This window comes from Notamacropus eugenii, chromosome 5 (assembly GCF_028372415.1).
Source record: "Notamacropus eugenii isolate mMacEug1 chromosome 5, mMacEug1.pri_v2, whole genome shotgun sequence".
Lineage (NCBI taxonomy): Eukaryota > Metazoa > Chordata > Mammalia > Diprotodontia > Macropodidae > Notamacropus > Notamacropus eugenii.
The window spans coordinates 361,197,199-361,220,904 of NC_092876.1; the positions used below are offsets into that span (position 1 = coordinate 361,197,199).

General features: G+C 38.2%; 1 protein-coding gene across 5 annotated transcripts in view; it reads left to right on the top strand.

The window, feature by feature from the left end:
- The window catches only part of CD47 (CD47 molecule), a 114,561-nt gene extending 111,128 nt beyond the window's left edge, over window positions 1-3,433 (top strand). For all 5 annotated transcript variants that reach the window (XM_072614079.1, XM_072614085.1, XM_072614093.1 and 2 more), the window contains one exon: window positions 3,328-3,433. The gene's annotated coding sequence lies outside the window, so the exon portion shown is untranslated. The remainder of the gene's footprint in view (window positions 1-3,327) is intronic.
- The last annotated feature ends 20,273 nt before the right edge of the window (window positions 3,434-23,706 follow it).

Consider the following 23,706-nt stretch of genomic DNA (forward strand, 5'->3'; position numbering starts at 1 on the left):
AGTCTTCATAGACTAAAAGGACTCTAGCAAGAAGACTGGACATAGAAAGCAGCTATTCACTTCCATGCCCTTACATGAGTGAAGCCTTTTCCTTGTGGCTACCCTACTAAACAAGAATTTTATCCTGCCATCCTGGGGGTGCCTAGTATCAGAGACTCAATTTGGAGCACTATTTCCAACTCTTTGAACTTCTCATCCCCCAACTTTGCCTTTCAGAGAGCACTTTGAAGATCAGAGGATTAGGGAGAGTTTGTGCTCATCCTGGTCCTAGCAGAGTTACCTGTTTACCCTGAGAATTAAATGTTGCCTCAAGCTTCCTCTTAGTCCATAGATTCCTAGAGCAGAGGAATAAGATTTTACTCTAACAGAGCCTGACTTTCCTCAGGTTTCTTCACAGACTAACACTTTCCAGAATCTGGGCTCGGAAAGTTTTCAGTGACTCTTTCATTAGAGAGTTGCTTTTCATTAGAAATCTATGATAGTACAAGTCATATTTTTATTACTTCTGATCTTCATGTTCCTTGCTTCATCATTTCCAGTTTTGACCTTAATCACTGACCTATTCCTCTATTTTTCCTGTCACCCAACCTAAGTTCCATCCAGGGGAACTTCTCTTTGAGTATTGGTTCACTCCCTTCAGTAAGGAGTCTTAAGCTCATTTCATACTGTCCTTTGCCTAACCTATCCTCTGATCTGATCTCCTCACCCCAGCACCATCATTCAGATCTCCTGACTGTCTATTTATGCTAACTTGTCACTAACAGCCAGAGCTTCCAACTCTGATACTTTAGATATGTTTCTATAAACATGTTACCATCACTTGCTGGCCTGTCCTGGTAGACTTTTTCTGGTCCCTGGTGCAACTTCCCACTAAAATTTGATTGCTTCTCACAGGTAAGAACCCTAAGGGTGTTGGACATGGTAAGAATTTAACTAGAAGAGTAGGTTCCACAAGATGGTGAAAAATGAAATAAGCAAACCTCATCATATAGACCCTATCTTTACAATTACCCAAGCAGCCCCCATTCAGAATTTGGGGATAAAAGCAATAGAAGGAAGAGGGGTATTTACTCCTCCAATCAGGTGAGACCCTCACCTTGAAATGGATGCTGTGAGATGGGGATGAACCTCTCCATGGAGAAATAGAGGGAGGAATGGGTAACCAATGACTAACTGGTAATGGGTCCAATTTTCCATCATGTATCCATGCCCTATGTTTGATGACTATATCCTTGCAACCCAAGTAAACTACATATGTGTGTATGTAGATAGGTATAGATGTATAGATGTAGACATACATTTTTAACATAATAATATAGGAAATACTATATTAATAATTATAAAAATTATTTTTTGACTCCCAGTCAAAAAACTTTAGTGTCTCCTTATGTCTTCCAAGATGAAATATAAAATCCTCCATTTGGTATTCAAAGCCCTTCAGAGCTTGGCCCCCTACTGCCTTACCAGTCTTCTTATAACTTACCATCCTATCTCTTTCTATGTACTGTGCCATCCAGTGCCATCCTCCTCTTTGCTGTTCCTTGAGCCTGACATTGTCTCCAGGATCTGGGCATTTTCATTGACTGTACCCTTTACCTAGAATACTCTTCCCTCCTCCTCTTCACTTCCTGACTTCCCTGACTTCCGTCAAGTCCCAGTCAAAATCCCATCTTCTACACGAAGCCTTTCTTTGATTCTCCTTAATGGTAACATCTTCTCTCTGTTGATTACCTTGAACTTCTCCTGGATAATACCTATTTAACTCATTTGCATGTTGTTTGCCCCATTGTACTGTATGCTTCTTGATAGCAGGGGCTGACTTTTGCCTTATTTTGTGTCCCTTGCACTCAATACAGGACACATAGCAGGCATCTAACAATTGTTTATAGACCGACTGAATATAAATAAAAAAACACTTTTACACTCCTTGCTTGTGTTGAGTCATTTTTATCATCTTGATTCCTGAGCTTAGGATGGCTCCCTCAGTGTCCTAGAATATATGCTTACTTTTGCCCTGGTGACTGGGGTCAGAGCTAACTCCAATCAAACACAGACTATTTTCAGGCATACATGAATTACTAGACTGTACCCTGGTAGTAATTCAGCATGGCAGCTTCTAGTTGCTATCCTGTATCACTAATGTGGATATAAATGATCTCTAGGGCTCCATAGTCAAAATCAGTGGCAAATATTTCTCCATTATTCCTGGGGTATAGAACAAAACAAACTGATCATATTTGCCAAGGATAGAATTAGATCTGGGGAAGCTGACAGCTCAAGGAGCTCATTTAATAGGATCATACATTTAGAGCTGGAAAGAACCTTGGAGGCTATCTATTTCAATCACCTCTTTTTGTATATGAGGAAACTGAGGCCCAGAGAGGTTATGACAAGGATATACTGGGGTCAGCCCAATGGCACCAAGGATTGATTATTAAATTTTCAGCATGAACATTTATACCTCATCAGCATGAACATTTATACCTCATCAGAAATCAGCAAATGCTGTAAATCAAGGCTTGATTTATTGTTTTGTTGATATTTAGACTTAAGAAAATGATGGAGAAAAGGTTACTAATTCAGATTAAACTTTAAAGTGTGTCAGGGGTATATTAATTTGTTTTCAGAGCCAGCTGTTAAATATTCGCCAACACACCCCTTGATTATGCTTTGCAGAGTAACACAGATAGTAAGTGGTAGTTGAGATTAAGATGTATCTTTTTTCTTTAGATCCTACCTTCTTTCCATTGCCCAGTGAGTCACCATGTCCTCAATTGTATTCCTCAATGACAGATGGGATTTAGGTTTGCAGTCCCTAGAATTGCAACTCATGAATCTCAGAATATGGTGGGCAATCCTCTATTATAAAGAAGCCATGGGGAGACAGATATCAGTGAACCATTTCCAAAGAATGTCAGTTTCTCGAGAGCAAGAATTGTTCCATTTTTGTCTTTATCCTCAGTATCTAGGATAGTGGTTGGCATATAGTAAGGGTTTAGTAAATGATTGTTGGTTGATAGTTTTCAGAAGAATAATAATGAAAGGTGGTGGACTCCAAGTGCATGTGCTCACAGCATACTCTCTCAATGTGGCTGCTGTGTCAATTGATTTTTGACTTTTAATGTTGTAAGGGAGGGTTCTACAGGGGCATAATTATTTTGCAAGTAACTGTGGAGTAAAAGACAAAAATTATCAATAAAATTTTTTTCAACTATCTAGGGACAGGATTGGGAAGGTAGAGGAAGGAAATAAACATTTATTAAGCACTTGCTATGTACCAATCTGTGCTACACACTTTACAAGTATTGTCTTATTTGATCCTTACAGTGACATTGGGAGGAAGGTGGAGGCTTCTTCTGGCAATGTAGATCACCACAACATGAACTCTGGAGCCACAAAGGGAAACAACATGTTCTCTGTCCTCCCAACTCCCATCTCTCCAGGATGATGAATTCTCCGGACATGCAGAAATGGCTACCCTTATTCATTTTATGAATTCCTATCCCCAGTAGAATTCTGTTGAATAACCATACTAAAGTTGCTATTTATGGTGATGCCTAGTACCAACTTAGATCCGTAGGCTTCTTTCACACCCATTTTATAGTTGAGGAAACTGAGGCAGATAGACATTAAGGGACCTGCTCAGAGTCACACAGTTAGTATCTGAAAACAAACTCAAATTCATGTTTTCCTTAGTCCAGGCCCAGCACTTTATCCATTGCACTACATAACTGCCTCTTAGGAGACAAGAATCAAAGGAAAATAGGTACTTTAACCCTCATTCCCTATAGGAATTTCATTCCTGTCTTCTTGCTTGGATTCCTCAAGGCATGAGACTGATGGATGCTGATTTTCTGTTCTATTATAAAAGAGTATATATGCAGAAGTCCCTTTTCCTCTGGTATCTTATCCCAGGTGAAGGAGACACACTTCTTTAGTGGTGTGGTGGGATGAATTCATTTCACCATGGTGCCTGGGTTATGACATACCAGGAAATGAAAATGTAATCTGAAATATAAAGTATACAAACAGATTTAAGTCAGAGCAGAGTGTTTCCCCTACTGAGGCTTCAGCTGTTGTGATCAATCATGTTACAGATATACAAAGCAGAAAAGGAAATAAAATTCTGGTCAGATGATCAGATATGCATGTGTTTGGTAACCCTAATAAAATAGAGAGGTGTATTGATATCACTATATCAATAAGCAGACACATTCATCATTGACAAACACACGGATTTGTTGAAACAAATGTGGTCACACAGGGGCATGGAGACAAAGTCAGATTTCCATCTTGTTCCTTGGGCCTGGTTTCACTTACACTAGGTCCTTTAAGGCTCTGCAGATTGTTTTTCCTCTGGCATTTGTTCACGGGACAGTACTTTGGAAACCAGAAGGATTTATACTTCCACCACAGGCTACCATAATGGCTATATTGTTCTGATTAATTATCAGGTTAATTTGAGAAATTATAGTACTTACAATGGTCTAGAGAGATGGCTAGGCATAGTGGATATACAGCTGGCCTTGGAGCTAGGCATCAAGTTCAGTCTCTGACACAGACCTGGGCCAGCTACTTCTCTCAGTGTTTTGGGTAATTTTCTATGACTCTGGGGAGCACCTTGGTGGTACAGTGGATAGAGTGCTGGGCCTGGTTTGACCTTTATTAGATGTGTGACCCTGGGCAAGTCACTTAACCCTATTTGCGTCAGTTTCCTCATCTGTAAAAGCAGCTGGAGAAGAAAATGGCAAACCACTCCTGTATTTCTGCCAAGAAAACCCCAAATGGGGTGGAGAAAAGTTGGAAATGACTGAACAACTAGTTGCTAAGAAGGTACCAGTTTCCTGAAGAGGGAATTTCCTTATCTGGGAATTCCCTATGTGAATGAAATCATAGTTCCATTCTCTATCCCCATCTCTTTTGAGAATAGGCCCTTCAAATTATGACAGGTGACTAGAAATATTGTCCTTTTAGTGGTTGCTCTGATGAATTCCTAGTCCTAAATAATGCTAATCTAGTGTACTTCCAAGCAGACTTCCTTCTCTGGCTATACAGGGCATGGCAACATTCTGGCTGGATCCACAAAGGAGGAAGGCCTCCCTCCCCCACCCCCTTCATCAATCCAACATGATGGATTCTCTAGCCCTTGCATAAAGCTGCTCCCTGCTGCCCCTTTTCATTTTATGAATTTCTATTCCCTGACAGAAGAATTGTGTTGAATAGCAATACCAAAGCAGCTATTGATGATGATACCTAGATTCATAATTCTCTTTTCTTCTAAAGCTCATGGAACATGAAATAGAGATGAGAGAAAACACATGGTACTGATAATTCTGCACTAGGCTTTAGTCACATGGCGTTTTCATAACTTTAATGGGTTTTAAGCAGCTTGGAAATAACCCAACTTTCTTCTAGATTTAATTCCATAAGTATTTATTGAGCACCTACTATGTGGCAGACCCTGTACTAGATATTAGAGAAACAAAGAAAATAAATAGTCCCGTTCCTCAAAGAGTGTATGTTGTCCTGAGGAGAAATATTTTGTTGTTGTTCAGTCCCATTTGGGAACCCATTTTCTTTTGAGGAAACTGAGGCAATTGGGGCTAAATGACTTGCCTAGTCTTATGTGGTTAATAAGTGTTTGAAATCAGATTTGAACTCAAATCCTTCTGACTCCAGGGCCCATCTGCCTAACTGCCCATACAGTATTTATAGTATGTACAACTTTGGGGAGGAGGAGGAAAGCAAGAGCCAGTGGAATGTAGATTTGGCCCAGGAGAGGCTGCATGGTCCCTGAAGGTACCTTGAAGGAAGTTAGGGATTGTGCAGGGTGGAAGGAGGACCAGCAGCATCACAAGCACAGGAGACAATCATTTAGCCAGAATTTATTAAGTATCTACCATATGCCAAGGACTGTGCTAGGCCCTGGAGATTCAAAGACCCAGGTGAAATAAAGACACTCCCCTCAAGGAGTTATATTCTGGGAGGAGACAACATGAGGGTACAAAAAATAAATGTAAGGTAATTTGAGAAGAGAGAAAGAACTGGCAGCTGGGGCTGAGTTGGTGTGGGGTGGGGCAGGGCATCAGGAAATGCTTCCCAAAGAAGCCAGTGCTATAACTGGGTTTAGAAAGAACCAAGGGATGAAAGTGAGGAAAAGGGACATTTTTAATACGGTGGCAGGAGATGGAATACTCATGGGGGAAAAGCAAGTAGGTTAGTTTGGCTGAAACATAGAGGGAATGAGAGGGTGCTGGATAGTATGGATTTTGTTATTAATATGTGATCAGTAATGTGGGTTTTATTCAGTGGCACTCTATTACTAGCATGTCATGAGATGTCCACCCCTGGCATATATGGAAACAGATCCACTTCCCCCATTGTAACTACTTAATTGTCCATTTATTCATTATTAGGGAGATGGTTTCAGGGGTGGGGAAGTGATAATCAATTTGAAGTTATTAATACGCCAGTTTAATAATATTTAGGAACTAGGAAGAAAAAATAGCTCATGAATCATTTGAAAGGGGAAAAAAAAGCACTTAAAAGATTATTCTGATGTTTGTTTATCATGTATTGAATTTGTAAAGAAAAGATAACTGCTCCAGCAACCAAAGCCACACGTTTCCCTCCCTTTGTATGCATTAATTATACTTAACTGTTCTGTAATGTCCTGATTAATTATTTCCTGTTCCAGTTGGTTGATTGTGCATTTTTGATACGAAACCTGCATCATGATGAGAATCTTGGACCCATTTCTCATCTTGCTTCGGGCTCCTGTTGAGTTGATCTGAACACAAAGATGTAAAGGAGGTGTCGAATTTGCATTTGCTCTGTAGGGGGCTATGGGATTAGAGAAAAGCTCAGATGACAGGGAAATTGTATTTTAGGAGGAGAAGAGGAATCACCAATTACAAAAGACACAATGAGCATTTTAATCAAACTCTTTGCTGTCTTTGGAAGGCAGAGATAATCCAAATACAAGAGAAGTTCATGTATTTGGTCCTGCCCATTTAGATCTGAGGTTTCCCCAACACATTCTGGAAAGCCAAAGGCAGTGGAGAGCAGGGATGGAACAATCAATAAATAGATGGGAAAAGGTCAGGCAGGAGCTGTACCACAGCAGAAGGGAATATGCATTCACATAATACCTAAGTGCTTTTCTAAACTTTACCTCATTTCATCCTCACTGTAATCCTGCAAGGTAGGTGCTATTATTATCCCCATTTTACATTTGGGGAAACTGAAGTAAATAGTGGTTAAGGGGTATGGCCAGGGTCATGCAAATGTCTGAAACCAGATTTGAACTCAGGTCTTCCTGATCCCCAGTCTCTGTGCTCTACTCACTGCAGCAGCTACCTAGCTTGCAGGATTGGAGGCATTGAAGGCTAGGTAAGAGTAGAGATTGATGGGTCAGGCTGAGTTGGTACAGATCTTAGGCAGAGACCATGAACACTGTGCAAGCATGGAACAGGATCTCTGGAGAGGTGAATTAAAATCCTGGCTCTGTAACGACATTTAAGACATGAGTTGAGTTGCATCTGGGCCATGAATTATTTCTTTCTGTCTATAGTAAGAGTTGATTTCCACCCAGTCAATTGGATGAAATTATATCTTGCCCCATATGTTGTGATATATTCTGTTTCTCCCCAAGAGAGGGAAAAATCTCTTTTTAATGGTGATTACAGGTGGTAGGATCCTGTAACCACGAAATTCACACATGTCTGATAGACTCAGCTAAGTCAAGTTGATGCATAGTGAACCTCATGCTAACTTCATCAGCATGTTGGTGTAAGGAGGGGACAAGATATGACTGCAGTTGTCATAAAAGGAAATTAGACTTTGGGTAGATGAATAGATCTTGTTAAATGGTGTGCTCTGTGGTCATTGCTGCTTTTTGCCAAGTGATCCCCTGATTTTGTGTTCAGACAATTGGCTTTCTCATACGTCTCAATTCTCTTAAAGTTCAGAATTTTTTTGAGTTATAGGACCAGAAATTTAGATCTGGAAAGAACCTTAGAGGCTATTAAGGCCAACTCTCTTATTTTATAGGTAAGAGGAAATGTACAGCAAAATTAAGTGTCCTACAACTAATAAGTACCGAAGGCAGAATTTGAACTCAGGTCTTCCTAAATCCAAGTTCTGTGCCCTATCCACTATGTCATGCTGCCTCATTAAGTCCTTGGTAACAACCTGGCCTGATTTCTTGGTTTATATTCCTCAATTCAAACCCCAACCCTTCTAAATTACCTTGCCCCACTCTGATACTTTCCTAATCATTCATGAACCCAGTTTTTGGCAGGATCCGACAGCATGAACCAAAAGAGAAGCTAACCTTTAACCAATGATATCTATCTATACCCTTCAGCAATTCATCCCATTTTAGAAACACTTCTGATTCCTTTTACTCTTTTACAAAGAGACAGAGATTGACACATATCCATAGGGGAGCTCCTCCCAGGGAACATGGAAAATAAATGGATCCTTGCAAGGGAACAGGATTCATGTATTTAAGCCCCACAAAGGGGGAAGCTCCCAGTTTCCAACATGGTGGGGTAAGAGTTCCAACAATATTAGTTCTGCCACTTGCTCACTTATAGTGTCTGTATTCAGATTTACTCTCTGAGAAGCCTTCCAACCCTACTGGGAGGTAGCTAAAGTCAGGAAAAACTGATTTTATTAGGCATGACCCAATTATTTTGCCATGGAATGGACTATAATAACTACATTGACCACAGCGGTCTTGTGCTATACATACACACACACACATATATACACACGTAGGCATATGCATATATGTCTACATATGTGTAGGTGTATACATACTAATATAAATGCGTGTGTGTGTGTGTGTGTGTGTGTGGAGAGAGAGAGAGAGAGAGTCTGTTCATCCACCAGCAACATTTAGGGCCATAGTTTTAGGGCTGGAAGGGACCCCAGAGGCAATCAGATCTAACCCCTTCCTTTTACAGAAAAGGAAAGCGAGACAACAGAGAGATGAAGTGCTTTGTTCAGGGTCACATAGCCATTAAATATGTGAGTCAGGGTTTTATTGCTCTTCCTGGCTCAGTGCCAAAGTTAGTTCCTTGATTTTAGCTATCAAAATGACCCAGAATACCAAATTAAAGTGTAGGAAGTGCCAACTCAAGATGCCCAGGACGGATATTGAAAAATGGAGCATAAGGAAAAGACTAAACCCTCACTGTTGGAAACCCTCCTGTGTGGCTAACAGGATGAGATTTTATTATAGTTTATAAGCAATCAGGTGATAGTTCATTGAAAATGTACTAATATGGAAATGTTTCATATAATGGCATATGTATAACCTATATTTGATTGTTTACCATCTAAGAAAGGGAGAAGGGGAAGGAAGGATAGATTTGGAACTCAAAACTTTAAATAAAAATGCTAAATTTTTAAAAAAATGTATTTACTGTTGTATAGAGTATTGAAACCACAAGTCTAATAGGAAAGTATTGGAATGAGCAATCTGCTGGGCTTTCCTCCTTGAATGTCTTCATATCACCTCAAAGACAGGACTCATTATCTTCCACCCTAACCAGTTCTGCCTTCCCAAACTTTCATTTCTATAAGGGGTTCAACCATTATCCCAGGTCCTTAAGTATGAAATTACTGTTAACTCCTCCTCTCTTTAATCTTCTTATCAATCAAAAAGCTACTACTGTCATCACCCTAGTCACCTATTATAATTTTCTCCTAATTTGTATCCTTGAGTCTGGCATTTTCCTTCCCTATGCCCTATGCCCTACTCTGATTGATCTTGCTAAAGTACCACTGCTTTATGTTGCTCCCCTGCCAAGAAAATTTAGTAGCTCTATAGACCTGTAAGATAAAGTCCAAACTCATCAGAATGGATTTCAACATTCTTGGCGATCGATTTTTCTCTACCCAATATTTTTTGTTGTTCAGTCGTTTCAGTCAAGTCCAATCTTCGTAACCCCATTTGGGGTTTTCTTGGCCAAGACACTGGAGCAGTTTGTCATTTCCTTCTTCCATTCATGTTACAGATGAGGAAACTGAGGCAAACAGGGTTAAGTGACTTGCTTAGCTAGTATGTGTCTAAGGCCAGATTTGAATCTACAAAAATGAGTCTTCCTGATTCCAGGTCTAGCACTCTATCCACTGTGCCATTATCTAATATTATCTTCCACCACTCCCAAAGAAAACCCTTCACTGAGGGGCAGGTCCAGCCTCTTCACCAAATTTCAAATACATAGTAGTATTTATTTTTTTTTCATTATTTTTCAGTTAACAAGTCCCAACTAAAATCCCATCTTATACAGGACGTCTTCCCCAACCCCTCTTAATTCCAGTACCATTCTTCTGCTCATTATTTCCTATTTATCCTACATATAGTTTGCTTCCTATGTATTTGTTTTCATTTTGTCTCCCCATTAGATTGTCAGGTCCTTGAGGGCAGGGACTCTCTTTTCCCTCTATTTATATCCCCAGTACTTAGGATACCTGGCACACAAAAAGTGTTTAACATATGTTTACTGATTGACTGACTAATAAGTATTTGTTTTTCTTCCTCCCATACCTCCCCCAATTTAAAAGAAAAAAGGAAAAATAAAACCCTTACATTTTAGTCAAAGGAAATGTCATGCATATCCTTACTTCTATGCTTTTGTTAAAGCTGTGCCCTCCATCTAGGACTCCCTCTTCCTGCTTTTTCAGCTAATCAGATGTTACCTGTTTTTCATGGTCTGTCATACTTGGTCCTCAGCTTCCATCAAACCAGCCCTTTAATTGCTATGTCACCCTCGAACTTCTCTCAGCACGTGGGGCCTTCACCTTGAAACATCCTTTTTGGCCATGGCCTTCTCATCCTGGGTTATCTTTTGCCGCTCTGGCCCCCTTCTTCCAACTATGAGTTCCTCCCAGGGCCTCCATTTTGGGGGAAGATTCTAAGAAGGTCAACCTTCACTGCGCTCCTTGTTCTGCTTCGGACTTTTTAGACTTTAGTAGCTCGTCCCCACTTGGACACCTTCCTCTACCCCGAAGACTTTCAACTTCCTTTTGTTTGTCTTCCTCTATTTGAATGTACGCTCCTTGAGGACAGGGATTATCTTTTTTTAAATTACTTTTAGTCAGATCCTTCAATGCTTAGCCTGGCACGTAATAAGCGCTTATTGCCTTGTCTCACTTAGCATTGTTTATACTTATGTCTCTAGCTTCAATTTTGGCTTCATTTCTCCAGCTTACTCTTTCTTTTAAAAAAGTTTTTTTGATAAAATAAATTTAAAAACCAAATATATATAATATATAGCATTATAACTATATATTACATGTAACATAGTATATAATGTTATGTTATTATAATATTATATTATACAATATTATACAATTGTATTGTATATATATACAATACAATATATACAATTATATTATACAGTATTATTAGATATTACATGTAACAATGTATACTATATGTCATGATGTATTATATATACCAGCATATACATCCTAGCATGTACTAGGTATATTATAATAATATATTACATATATTATTATATATCATGTTATCTTATATCACATACCACATATTGTGTGTAATACATAATATAGAATCAGTACTGTATGTTATATATACTAATATATACTTGTATACATACGTATATATATATATATACTCGATATGTAATAGTATAGGATGTATCATGATCTATTATCTAATACATGTACCATAATACATAACGTGTATTATATATCATACATAAAATTAAAAAAACGTAAAGACAAAAATCTTTATATTGATACTTTCGTCTTTACTTAGTTGTTTTAATCCCCTCTGATCAATGAAATTCTCCCTTGTGATGAAGAAAATATCAAGCAAAAACATCTGATTGGGTGACCATACATCTCCAAGTCTACATAGATACAACATTCTTTCCTATTAGTCCTCTCCCTTTTTGCCGTAGAGGAGGAGTTATGTTCTATTATTTATTCTCTGCTCTTCCTCTACTCAGAGCTATCTTCCTTTCGTTGACTTTTCTCTTTGCATGGTTGTAATCAGTTGGTGTGTTGGACTTTTCTTCTTCTTATTTTTCCAGTCTATATTGATCTCCCCAAGTTTCTCTGAATTTCTCACTTCTTACTGCACATTAATATTCCATTCAATCAGATGCCATAGTTTTGCTTTGCTTTATTTTTCCCTGAGTTATTCCCCAGTTGATGAGCATTCTCTTGATTTCCAGTTCCTTACTCTGAAATAAGAATGTGTCTGCAAATTCTTTGGTAGATATGTGACTTTCATGTCTGTCTTTGAATCCTTTAGCCATATATCTCTGGAAAAGCAGAGTGAGGTAGTGGATTAAGAGTTGTCTCAAAATCAGGAGGCACTAGGTTTAATTCCCATTTCTCACATCCTGGCTGTGTGACCCAGAGCAATTCACTTATCCACTCAATGCTCCAGACACTTCTTTCAGACTACAAGTAGGAGAGATTTGCATCGCTAGAACAAGTTATTCATCAGAAGCTCCTTAAACTAATTTAACTTGGGCCTGATAAAAAAAAAGTCCACTAGTAGGATTGATAAGTCAAAAACTGTACACTATTTAATCAATCAGTCAATAGGCAATTACTAATCCTTAGGCTTAAACTAGGTAATGTACTAGTAAGTAGATACACAAAGTCAAGAAAGAATCAGTCCATGTCCTCTAGAAGCTAACACTTTACCAAAACAACTCATACACATAGAACTCTATACAAAATACACACCAGACAGTTTTTTTTGGTGGGGAGATACTGTTAATTGGAGCATGAGAAAGGTCTTATACAGTAACCAGAATCTGAGCTAAGGTGTGAGAGAAGCTAGGGAAGCTAAGAGACATACGTGGAGATCAGGGATACTTTCCAGGATTGGGAAGGGCCAGCCCAGGCAAAAGTATGGAAGTGGGTCATGGAATGGCAGAAATGGGGACATCCAGGAAGGAGTTTGGTAAGGCTACAGAGTGTGTATGCGAAGGAAAGCATCATACAGCAAGTTTGAAAGGTAGATTGAAACTAGGTTGTAAAGGTATTAATGTACTAATTTGGTTGTGCTGGGATTTATATCTTAAACAGGGGAGTTTGAATTTGATCCTAAAGTCAACAGAAGTTGGCAGCATGGTAGATTGAGCTCTGAACCTGAGATCAGGGAGGTTAGAGTTCACATCCTACCTCAGACACTTAACTAGCTTGGACCCTAAACAAGTTACTTTAATCTCTTATCTATCTTAGTTTCCTAACCAATATTTCTGTAAAATTGGCATAATAATAGCACCTACCTCCCAGTGATGTTATGAGGATCAGATGACATAATATTTGTAATATGCTTTATATAAACTTTAAAACACTATATAAAGGCTAGTTATTATTATTACTAATTATGCTTATTGAACATGGGAGTAACATGGTCAGATTAGTACTTTAAAAATTTAGAGGAAAACATGGAAAGACTTGCATGAAATAACAGAGTGAAGCAAGCAGAACCAAGAGAATGCTGTATATAGTAGCAGTAATGTTGTTTTAAGAATAACTTTGAGTGAATAAGTCATTCTGACTATTCACTAAATTAACTACAACAGACATGTGGAGGCAGACACTCTCTGCATCCAGAGAAAGAACTGATAAATAGACGTATGTACAGAATGATTTTACATATATATGTATATATGTGTATGTATACACGCAAACATATACACATATATATCTACACATGCACACATACATGTACACATTTGTATCTAATGGTAGCCATCTCAAAGCCTGGTCGGGGCAAGAAAAAAAGAGAAAAAAGAAAAAGTTTACACGATAACTTTATTATATAGATGTGCAGTTTCATGTGCAACCTTTTTTATTATACTATATTATGGAAATGCTTGTTTTATCCCATAAATTAAAAAATAAATAAAAGTTAAAAAATGAAAGAAATAGTATTCTGGCAGCTATGTGGAAGATAAATTGAAGAGGAGAGAATGTGAATGCAGTAGTCTACATGAGAGTTGATGAGATCCTGAACTAGAGTGATGGTTTGTGTGAGTAAAGAAAAGGTGACAGAGGGAAGAGCTTTTGTGGAGGTAGAATCAGCAATACTTGACAACTAAATAGATATATGGCCTAAAGGGAAGTGAAAAGTCAAGAATGACTTAAAGAGTGAGAACGTAGATGAGGTTGGTGGTGCCCTGACAGAATTAGAGAGGTCAGAAAGAAATATGGATCTTTTTTTGGTAAAGATTATGGACTCTCTTTGGATTTGTTGAGCTTAAGATGCTTATAAGATATCCAGTTAGAAATGCACACTAGGTGGTTGGTGATGCAGGACTGGACTGCAGGAGAAAGACCAGGTTCTTTGTGTTAGTTTCATGTGTAGTTCCCTCAAGGTCTAACAGAGTATAGTATAGTATAGTATTGTATAGTAATATATAGTAAAGTACTCCAATATCATTCAGTTAGATGTATATAACAGTGATAGCTGGTATTTATATAACATTTTAAAATTTATAATGCATTTGGCATACAAAAACCCTGTGAAGTTGGTGTTATTTTTCTTCTAAATTTCCAGGTGAGAAAACTGAGGCCCAGAGAAATTAAGAGAATTACCCAGGGTTATACCAATATTGGGTACCTGAAGTAGGAATTCAAAACCACATTGTCGTGACTCCAAATCTGTCAGTCTATTCATTATGCCTTGCTGCCCTACTGTATTGCAAACAGAAGGTGTGATTCAATGGAAAAATTATAAAAATAAAAGGCAGAGGATCAGAATTTGTCCTCACATATGACTGGTAACTCTAAAGGGAGAGGGTGCTCTAGATGACCAATCCTGGTTCTTTGAGTAGTAACATCCAGAAAGTAAAGTGATTCATCAAAACACTGTGATTTGGCAAAGATAGATTATGAGCATCCAACTCCTTTTTGCTCTGATGTTTTATTTATCCAGCTACCTTCTGCCCTTCCTTTCATTTCCTTAGTGGAACTGTCCACAAAGTAGAAACGCTCTATGCAGACAAGGTCAGGTATGTCTCCTGTAATAAGTGAAGGAATTGCTCTTTGTTTTAAACCAACTTTACCTTAGTCTGACACGTAATGAGCACTGATTTGGAATCAAATTGTGAGCTCCTTGAGGGTAGGAAATGTCTTTTGTCTCTTTCTGTTTTCCTAGAACTTAGCACAGTTCCTGGTATATAATAAGCACTTGATAAATATTGATTGATTGAAATACTGGTTATAACATTAGTTGTGTGAACTAGGACAAATTATTTAACTTCTTAGTTCTACTTTTTCCATCACCCATATGTAGTATGAATAGGTTGGCCAATTAGTCAGTCTTTAGAATATGTGTAGACATTCCTAATCCAGATCGAGGTCAAGAAACCATGTGAAAGCCTGGGATGGATCTATTTTTGCCCATGTTGATTCAGGGACTGATTCTGACATGACTTTGAGGTCACCTAGTCCAACCCCATCATTTTACTGACTGTGGAGCCAGAAAAACTAATGACTTGATTTGCTTAGCTGTAACTGATTCAGTATAAGAAAAGACAAACCTATTGCTTTACCACTCTCTTTTGGGGCCGTGAGGAGAGTGTGGAGAACTATAGTTTTGGTAATTCCCTTTATCGTTGTCAATCATCAGTTCGTCTGAAACACAGTCTTGGAGTGCTGCTTTGGATATTGATAGGTTAAGCTACTTATTTAAGTTCATTTAGCCAGTGTTTCTGAGGCAAATCTGAATCAGTTCTTCCTGACTTTAAGACTGATCCTCTATCCGCTAATCCAGACTACCTCTCTTATAATTGTTTTTTAAAATTTTAGTTTATTTTTTGTTACATTTTAAGTTCCCAACTATCTCCCTCCCTTCCCACCATACACTAGAGAAAGGCATCATTTCACACACACACACACACACCACACACACATACTATGTATAGTATGGTTTTACATATGTGTGTATGTACATGTATGTCTGTAAAACCATTCTATGCATACTTCTATTTATCAGTTCCTTCTCTAGAGGTGGATAATATCTTCCTTTGAAGGTCCTTTATAGTTTATTTGAATATTTATAGTACTCAGAATAAGTCATCCACATTACTCTTTGAACAATATTATTGTTACTCTATACAATGTTCTCTTGACTCTGCTCATTTCACTCTTTATTATTCCATGCAAGTCTTTCCATGTTTTTCTAAAATTAAACTGTTCATCATTTCTTACAGCACAGTAGTATTCCATCACATTCATATACCATAACTTGTTTAGCCATTCCCCAACTGATGGGCATCCTCTGACTTTCCAGTTCTTTGCCATTACAAAGAGAGCTTCTATTAATGTTTTGGAACATATAGGTTCTTTTCCTTTTTCCCTGATCACCTTAAGAAATAGACCTAATAGTGGTATTTCTCGGTCAAAGGTACAGGTAGTTTAATAACTCTTTGGTCATAATTCCAGATTACCCTCCAAAATAGTTGGATCAGTTCACAGTTCCACCAACATTGAATTAGGGTCCCAATTTTTCTACATGCTCTCCAACAGTTGTTGCTTTATCACTGTCGCTTTATCATTGTCGCTTCCATCATTTTTAACCAATCTGCTAGGCATGAAATAGTACCTCAAGGTTGTTTTAATTTTCATTTCTTTAATCACTAATGATTTAGAACATTTTTTATATAACTATATATAGCTTCAATTTCTTCATCCAAAAAACTGCCTATTCATATCCTTTGACCTCTTATAATTGTAAAGTGTTATATAAATATACTCTTATGTAAGTCTGAGGGAGCATGAGTTTGTAATCTATGGTAACCTTACCAAGGGGTAGTAACTAACTCACAAGGTCCTGCGCAATCAGCCCACATATTTAACATAACCACTGGACTTGGGTTCAAATGTTACTTCAGACGTTTAATAACTGTGTGACCCATACATTGCAAGCACATAACCTTTTTGAGTCTCAGTTTCCTCAACTGTAAAGTAAAAATGCTGGAGATGGTGACCTCTAATCAACTCTGAATCTTATAAAGTTGCTTAACTGTCTATTAAAAATAGAAGATAGAGAAAAAGGATACAATCATGATTAATACTAAACAACATTCAAAGGATACTGGAAACATTGTCTTTTCTGAGTATCATCATCTTTTAAAACTAAGTTAACAGGCAAATATGATACTCCTTCCAGATGGCCACTTGACAGTATAAATTCTCATGGAAAACACTGAGCCTCAGCCTATGGGTCCCTCTAATTTAGTGCCAGGTCATGATTCAATTCCTTTGAGCAACTTGGGACGATTCTTGACCTTCAGACAGAGTATTTTCGTTGGTGCTCAAAATAATTGAAAGGAGAACAGCAGCAGAGGGGCCACTTCTGCTCTATAAAAAAGAACCAGGTTTTATTTCTTGTAAAATAGACAATTGGGAAAACAAAGCTCAGTATTCTTAGAGCCACTGAGATGCCAGACAATGTTGCCTTTCACGTTTTCAGAGGAAGGGAATTCTAAAGAGGATGGCATTCTATTCTAAGAGTGCCCTCCTTTTTCATCCATTCTGAGGAATCTTGTTATATATCTGTAGAAAAGTTGGCCCATGTGAAATTGTCAGACATATTAGGTCATTTGCCCTGGAATTACTGGGAAATAAAAGCCTAGCTTTGCTCAAAGGACTAACATTCTCTGTAGCTTCCTGAGGTGAGTCCAGGGAAATCCCTCTTTTACTTCTAGGACATGGTGGCCTATATCGATAGCTTTCCCTGGGACTCTGGCCAAATGGCTGAGTCTCAAAAGGTGTGGGAGAGAAAAATGGTATAGGGAAAGTTGGAGGAGTCTACCTGATCATTAACTCTGCTGGACCCTCCCCCAAGAACGGAGGTGGAAGGTAGCAGTAGCCAAAATTCTTATGGCCTTTTAATGCTTGCAAAGTACATGGCATCCCTGATCACAATGGCCTTGGGATGTAGGTACTACAGGTATTTTAATCTCCGCTTTACAGATGAGAAAAATTACCAGCTTGGCCCAGAGTACCACCCTTTGTCTATTCCCTTACTCCCAAGAATGGTCGGAGAAGTTAGGTGGCTTGCCCTTGGTCACAGAATACCAGCAGCAGAATTTAAACACAGATTTTTCTGTTTGTTTCTTTGCTTTTTTTTTTTTCCTTGAACAGGGGAAGACAAGGCAATTGGGGTTAAGTGACTTGCCCAAGGTCACACGGCTAGAAAGTGTCAAGTGTCTGAGGCTAGATTTGAACTCAGGTCCTCTTAACTCCGGGACCAGGGCTCTATTCACTGCACCACCTACCTACCCCAACTTTTTTTTTTTTTTAATTCAAGTCTTTTACCCTCTTGATAGAGTATAAAAAAGGACTAGAGTTGGGGGCAGCAGATCTGAGTTCAAATCCTAGCTCTGCCACTTATTAGGCCAGTGTGACTCTAGGTTGGTCATCTCTGGCTTAGGTGACCTCTATGGTTTCATCTGGCTCAAATCTATGACCTTAAGATGATTATATATACCATTCCATGATTATAAGAAGCTCTTCCTCATCTGCCCCAGCCTTTTTCATTTATTTTGATTTGTGCCAAATTTGATACTGACTGTTAAAATCATGATAAGTGGATGTAGAGAGTTCAAGGTGATAGGTAGATAGGAAAATATCACATTTCCTTCCATTTATATTTCTTCACCCATCATCCCTACCACTTCTCCCTCCAATTACTGAGCACCCACTAGAAGCTACCTATGAATATAAAGGTTTATAAGACAGTCCATTCTTCACCTTTAAGGGACTTACTGTCTAGTTGGTCAGAGAAGATATAAAAAAAAATCTAAGATAGAATATGTTTAGTGTCAATCTAGGTCTCAAGTAAAAACATTCTCACTGACTTAATTGATTCACCTTCCTTTTGAATCACTAACCTAATTCCAACCTGATAGAAAAAGAAAAAATAGCTCAGCTCTTCTAAGTCTGTTCAATTTTTGTGCTGACATGAATATTTTGAATTATATACAGCAATAGTATGTTTTGTGAACAAATATTGTGCTAAAAGTTCCAGAATCTCCCTGAAATATATTCATTCATCACGCTTAGGAAAAGAGGCCTAGTTTACAGAGCTGATAAAAGGTATTTGGAAATTCTCCTGTGCATAGTGGAATAAGGTCAGGTTCATGAGCATTTATTATGTGTAGTTCATCAGGCCTTGGGATGGTATTGTTGGTATTTATGCTTTAATAAGAATAGCACTGAAAGATTTCTCTGGCAGGGGATGATGACATATGCCAGGATAAGTGGGCCCCAGTGCTTGCTTTCTTCAGAAAGATCATGGAATATTAATGCAGAGTTATTCCAATGTTTTCCTAAGTAACCAGTCCTAATGTATTATTATATTGAAATTTGCTTCCTATTTTCCACTCATCCATTACCAGAATTCCCTCAACTCCTCACATCCATCTACCCAATAGAATTCAAATGCCTAGGATGTTTGTATGTATTGAAGCTGACAGTATTAGAGCATCTCTGTTCAGTGACAACCTTCCAAATAGATGCCATAGGTGGCTATTTACACTGTCTGATTGGAAGAGAACTCAGAAAACCCCTCCTTGAAGATATTTTCCCATATAGTATTATACAGTACTTGAAATTAGATCAAATCCTTTGAGTTTAGCATGGCCTCCTCCTTATGACTCTCTTTCAAATGGCAAATGCCCTTGAGAAGGGTAATGCATTAAATAATTACCACTTTAGTGCGATGAGGTTGTCAGATTACTTTCCTTCATAACAGAACAGAGAGAGGCAGCAAGAGATCTCTGGTAGTCTGGGGGAATAGGGACCATGAGATGGGAAGGAAAGTGTAGAAGGGACTTAGCATTCACCTTTAGGCTTAGGCAATTTTGGATTATTATCTCTCCACATACAGGACCACATGTCTTGTCTCTCCAACTGGTTTATAAGCCCATTAAGGGCAGAAATGAACTGGGTTTTGTATTTGGTATTCCTAGAAACTTTTGTAATTTTGTACAAAAGGTCTAAAGCTCCTACCACTTCAGTCATGGTGGGATGAAAAGAATGATGAATTTGAACCCTAAGAACATATTTTTGAATCCCACCTCTATGTGTTTGGCTTGATGAAATCACTTAACTCCTCTGGGTCTCATTTTCTTCATCCATAAAATAGGGTGATTGGGCCAACTCAAAAGGTCTTCCAGCTCTGTCTCTTTGGTCCTAGTCTCTTGTTTGGGTTCTGACCGGTTTATGAACAGTCATTCTTCCTGGTAACCCTCTGAACACAAGATTAAATGAAGTATGTGCCTTGATCTGAACTCTGGAAAGAGGAGAGATTTTAGCGTAGCTTTATTTTCAAGTATATAAACCTTAAAAATACCACTCAACATTTACTTACCTCCTCATATTGCCATGGCTAGCACTGTCTAGGTTACCGAAAAGAGGTATGGATGTGGTTGAGGTTAGATCTTTGCAGATTCAATCAAATGAATGGTCAGATCAGCTAGCTATTAAGACCAGGAAGTGGCCTTAGAAATAAATCATCTAGTCTGGCCCATGAGGTTCAATGAGGGTAAGTGATTTGTCAGAAATTACAAAGGTGATGAGTGGTAGTTGTAAGATCTGAACCAAGTGTCTCTGATTCCAAAGACAATCTTCGGATGTTAACTTTGTTTCCTGTGTGGACCTGTGCACCAGAAGGGAGTGTTCTATTCAGACAAAGAAACCCCTAGTTCTCAGGTCAGTTAAATCTCCCATTCCAAGTCTAGAGTCCATCTGTTCCACCATTAACTGTCAGCCACTCTGGACACTGGTGGGCCTTTGATGAAAGAAAAAAGTTCTTTTTACTGAAAGCTTTATTTCTGTCACAAGACATAATTACAAGGAAGAGAACCATCCATAGCCAAACATTTTAAATTCCATACAGTATTCTCAGTCAATTATAAGCAATTGGATTTATGAATTTTTTATTTTTCTGATTGATTTTCTATTTAGTTTCTCCTGAATAGTACTTAAAATCTTTTCATAATGTTCACCCCTCTTTGCTGATTTTCAACCCTAGAGATCCAACCTTTTAGCAATTATATGAGTCCTTCACACATTTTTTTTGTGCTCTACTCCTTTTAAAGTAGTTTATTGAAATCCTCTCCAAATAAAAACCTTGAAATCATTAAAGCAGATCACTGTTCAGTACCACATTAATTCTTCTATTTTTCCCCTAAAGGAGATGACTGGTGGACAACTTAGAATAGCAATGAGCATAAAGAGATGGTATTTATTTATAAGATTTCCTACAATATGAATAATTAATTTATACAAAATCCTATTATACCAAACATTTCAATCATGACAATCTAGTATCTGATTTAGGACCTGGTTATCTTCAAGACAGACTTTCTCCTTAGGGATCTCTGGAGTAGCTGAGACCAACTAATGACTATGCCTTAATACTCAGAAGCTAGAATTAGGGAAGATAGTTACATAGCCTCAATTCCTGGTTTAGGAAAACCTGTTTTGTTAAAGACTTAAAAAGAAAAGTCCAAAGGGAAGATCCAGGAAAACAATACACAGAATGACTACAATGATATAACGGAAAAGCACACTAAGAAATTCAAATGTGTAATCAATCATTCAATCCAGGGAAGAAAAGAGGAAGGACTCCTTCCTCCATTTCTTGGAGAGATTAAGAGCTCTGGACTTGAAATGCTGATCATCATCGTGCTCACTGGAGTTTGGTTTAACTTAATTTGTGTTTTATTGTTGTTCTAGGTTTGTTCTTTTGTTACAAGTAAAGCTTCACTGGGGGAAAAGATGCGAGTTCTAAAATAACTGATGTAAAAACAAAAGATCTCAGTAAATCAAAATAAAATAAAATAAAGCCTGCATTTTTGTATGTGAGTTTTGCTTTTTATTTTTAAATCTGTTAGATCTTTATCTAACTGAGCAAAGAAGAGTGTTTAGAGAGCAAAGAGGTTTGGAAAAGTGAAAATTATGTTGATTTATGTCTGTGTCAATTTTGTTTATAGATCTTGAGGCCCAAAACAATATATATTTTTTTCTAACTCAGTCAAGCAATTGAAGGGCAGGAGATGTGGGCAGGGACGTAGGCAAAAATAGGACCTGCCTTCAAAGAGTTTATAATACTTATTCCCCACTAGAAAGGGGGAGAAAGTCCTCCTTTTGTTTCCTTCCAGTTCTCTCTCCTTGGGGAGACCTGTGCAGACCTGTGCATCCTCCCTGGGGAGGGTTTCTGGTGTTCCTCTAACAGTCTAGTAAAAGGTACTTCTGCATTTTTCTTGAGAGGAGAGAAAAGTTCTTGAAGTGGTGAATTTCATGCTTCAAGATTGCCTTTTAGCCCTGACAGAAGATGGTCAAGATACTCAGATGAGGGTGGAAAAATCCATCATTATTAGGGAACAATGAATCATCTTGGGTTTCCTTTGTGATCTATAGTTATCTTGCCAAAGGAATTAGATGCCTGAAGAATGGAAGTACCTAGCTGTTCAAAATAATGCTGTTTCATTTGCAGAAAGTAGTTATGGGACCAAAGAAAGGTCAATAGTCAGAGCTACTGAAAGAGGAACAGGTCTTCATTGGACTCTGTAATTCATAAGCACACACTTGTAATGATGAATTCCTCACAATGAAATCACTCAATTACATTGCCCAAATGAAAGGGTAGATATTCTGTACAGACATGTCTTCACTGTATCTTTTAGAGCAGAAAGCTTTGAATGATGATGCAATCAGGGCTAGCAGGTCATGTACACATATATACATTGTAAGAACAAAAGAGTTCCATGGCTAAAATCCCATGACACTATCATCCCAGAGAATTATTGCCTTTCATCATAGGACGTAGGAAATGGAAAGTTTGTAGCAGGATATTTTGTGCTGGATGTTAGCTCTCGTCTTATTCCAGTAATCCACACAAAAATCAGAAGTTGGTTGTATTTCTACTCTCTGAGTTGAAACGTTTTCAGTTAATCATTTAGTCCAAATCTTCCACTTATGGTTGATTTGGTCATAGTCCATAAAGAAGTATTCAGTTATAGTTATGTTGTATCAAGTATTATAGTCCCACTATAAAATGTACAGGCAAGCAGAAGCAATTCTAGAGTCTCATCTATATGCATATAATGGAGGAGAGGAGGAAAAAAAGAAAATGGGGGGGGAGGAATGAATAAGAGTAGTAGAGAAGAGAAAAAAGAGAAAGCAGAAGAGAGAAAGATTGAGACAAACAGAATAAGAAAAGAAGGGAAAGAAGAGAAATCTATGTAGGATAACTGGATCATTTAGAACTGAAAAGTTCATATCGGTCTAGCCTGTTGGCTTTAACTTTTGGAAGTAAATCAAATGTTTACTAACTGACAGAGTTATAATTAAGACAGGGCACCTGAGACTTTTACCCAGGTACCAACATTTGGTGGAGGTGGGCAGAGACCCTTTATGCCCTAGGTGAGGAATGTGTTCCTTCCTTCCAATTGTAATCCAGAGACCATCATTTCTGTGCCATTTGGGAGAATGTAACAGGTGGTCTCACGGTTTACTTTATATAGACCATGAAGAGGACAATATTCTGTCTGTCTCTCCACGTTCTCTCCTCCTCACCTGTCAACCAGTGTCCTCAAGGTGGTGGAGGGAGAGGAAAGCAAACTGAAAGAGAAGATAAGAAAGCAGGGTCAATGAGGTCGGAGGTCAAGGAAAGAGTAGGAT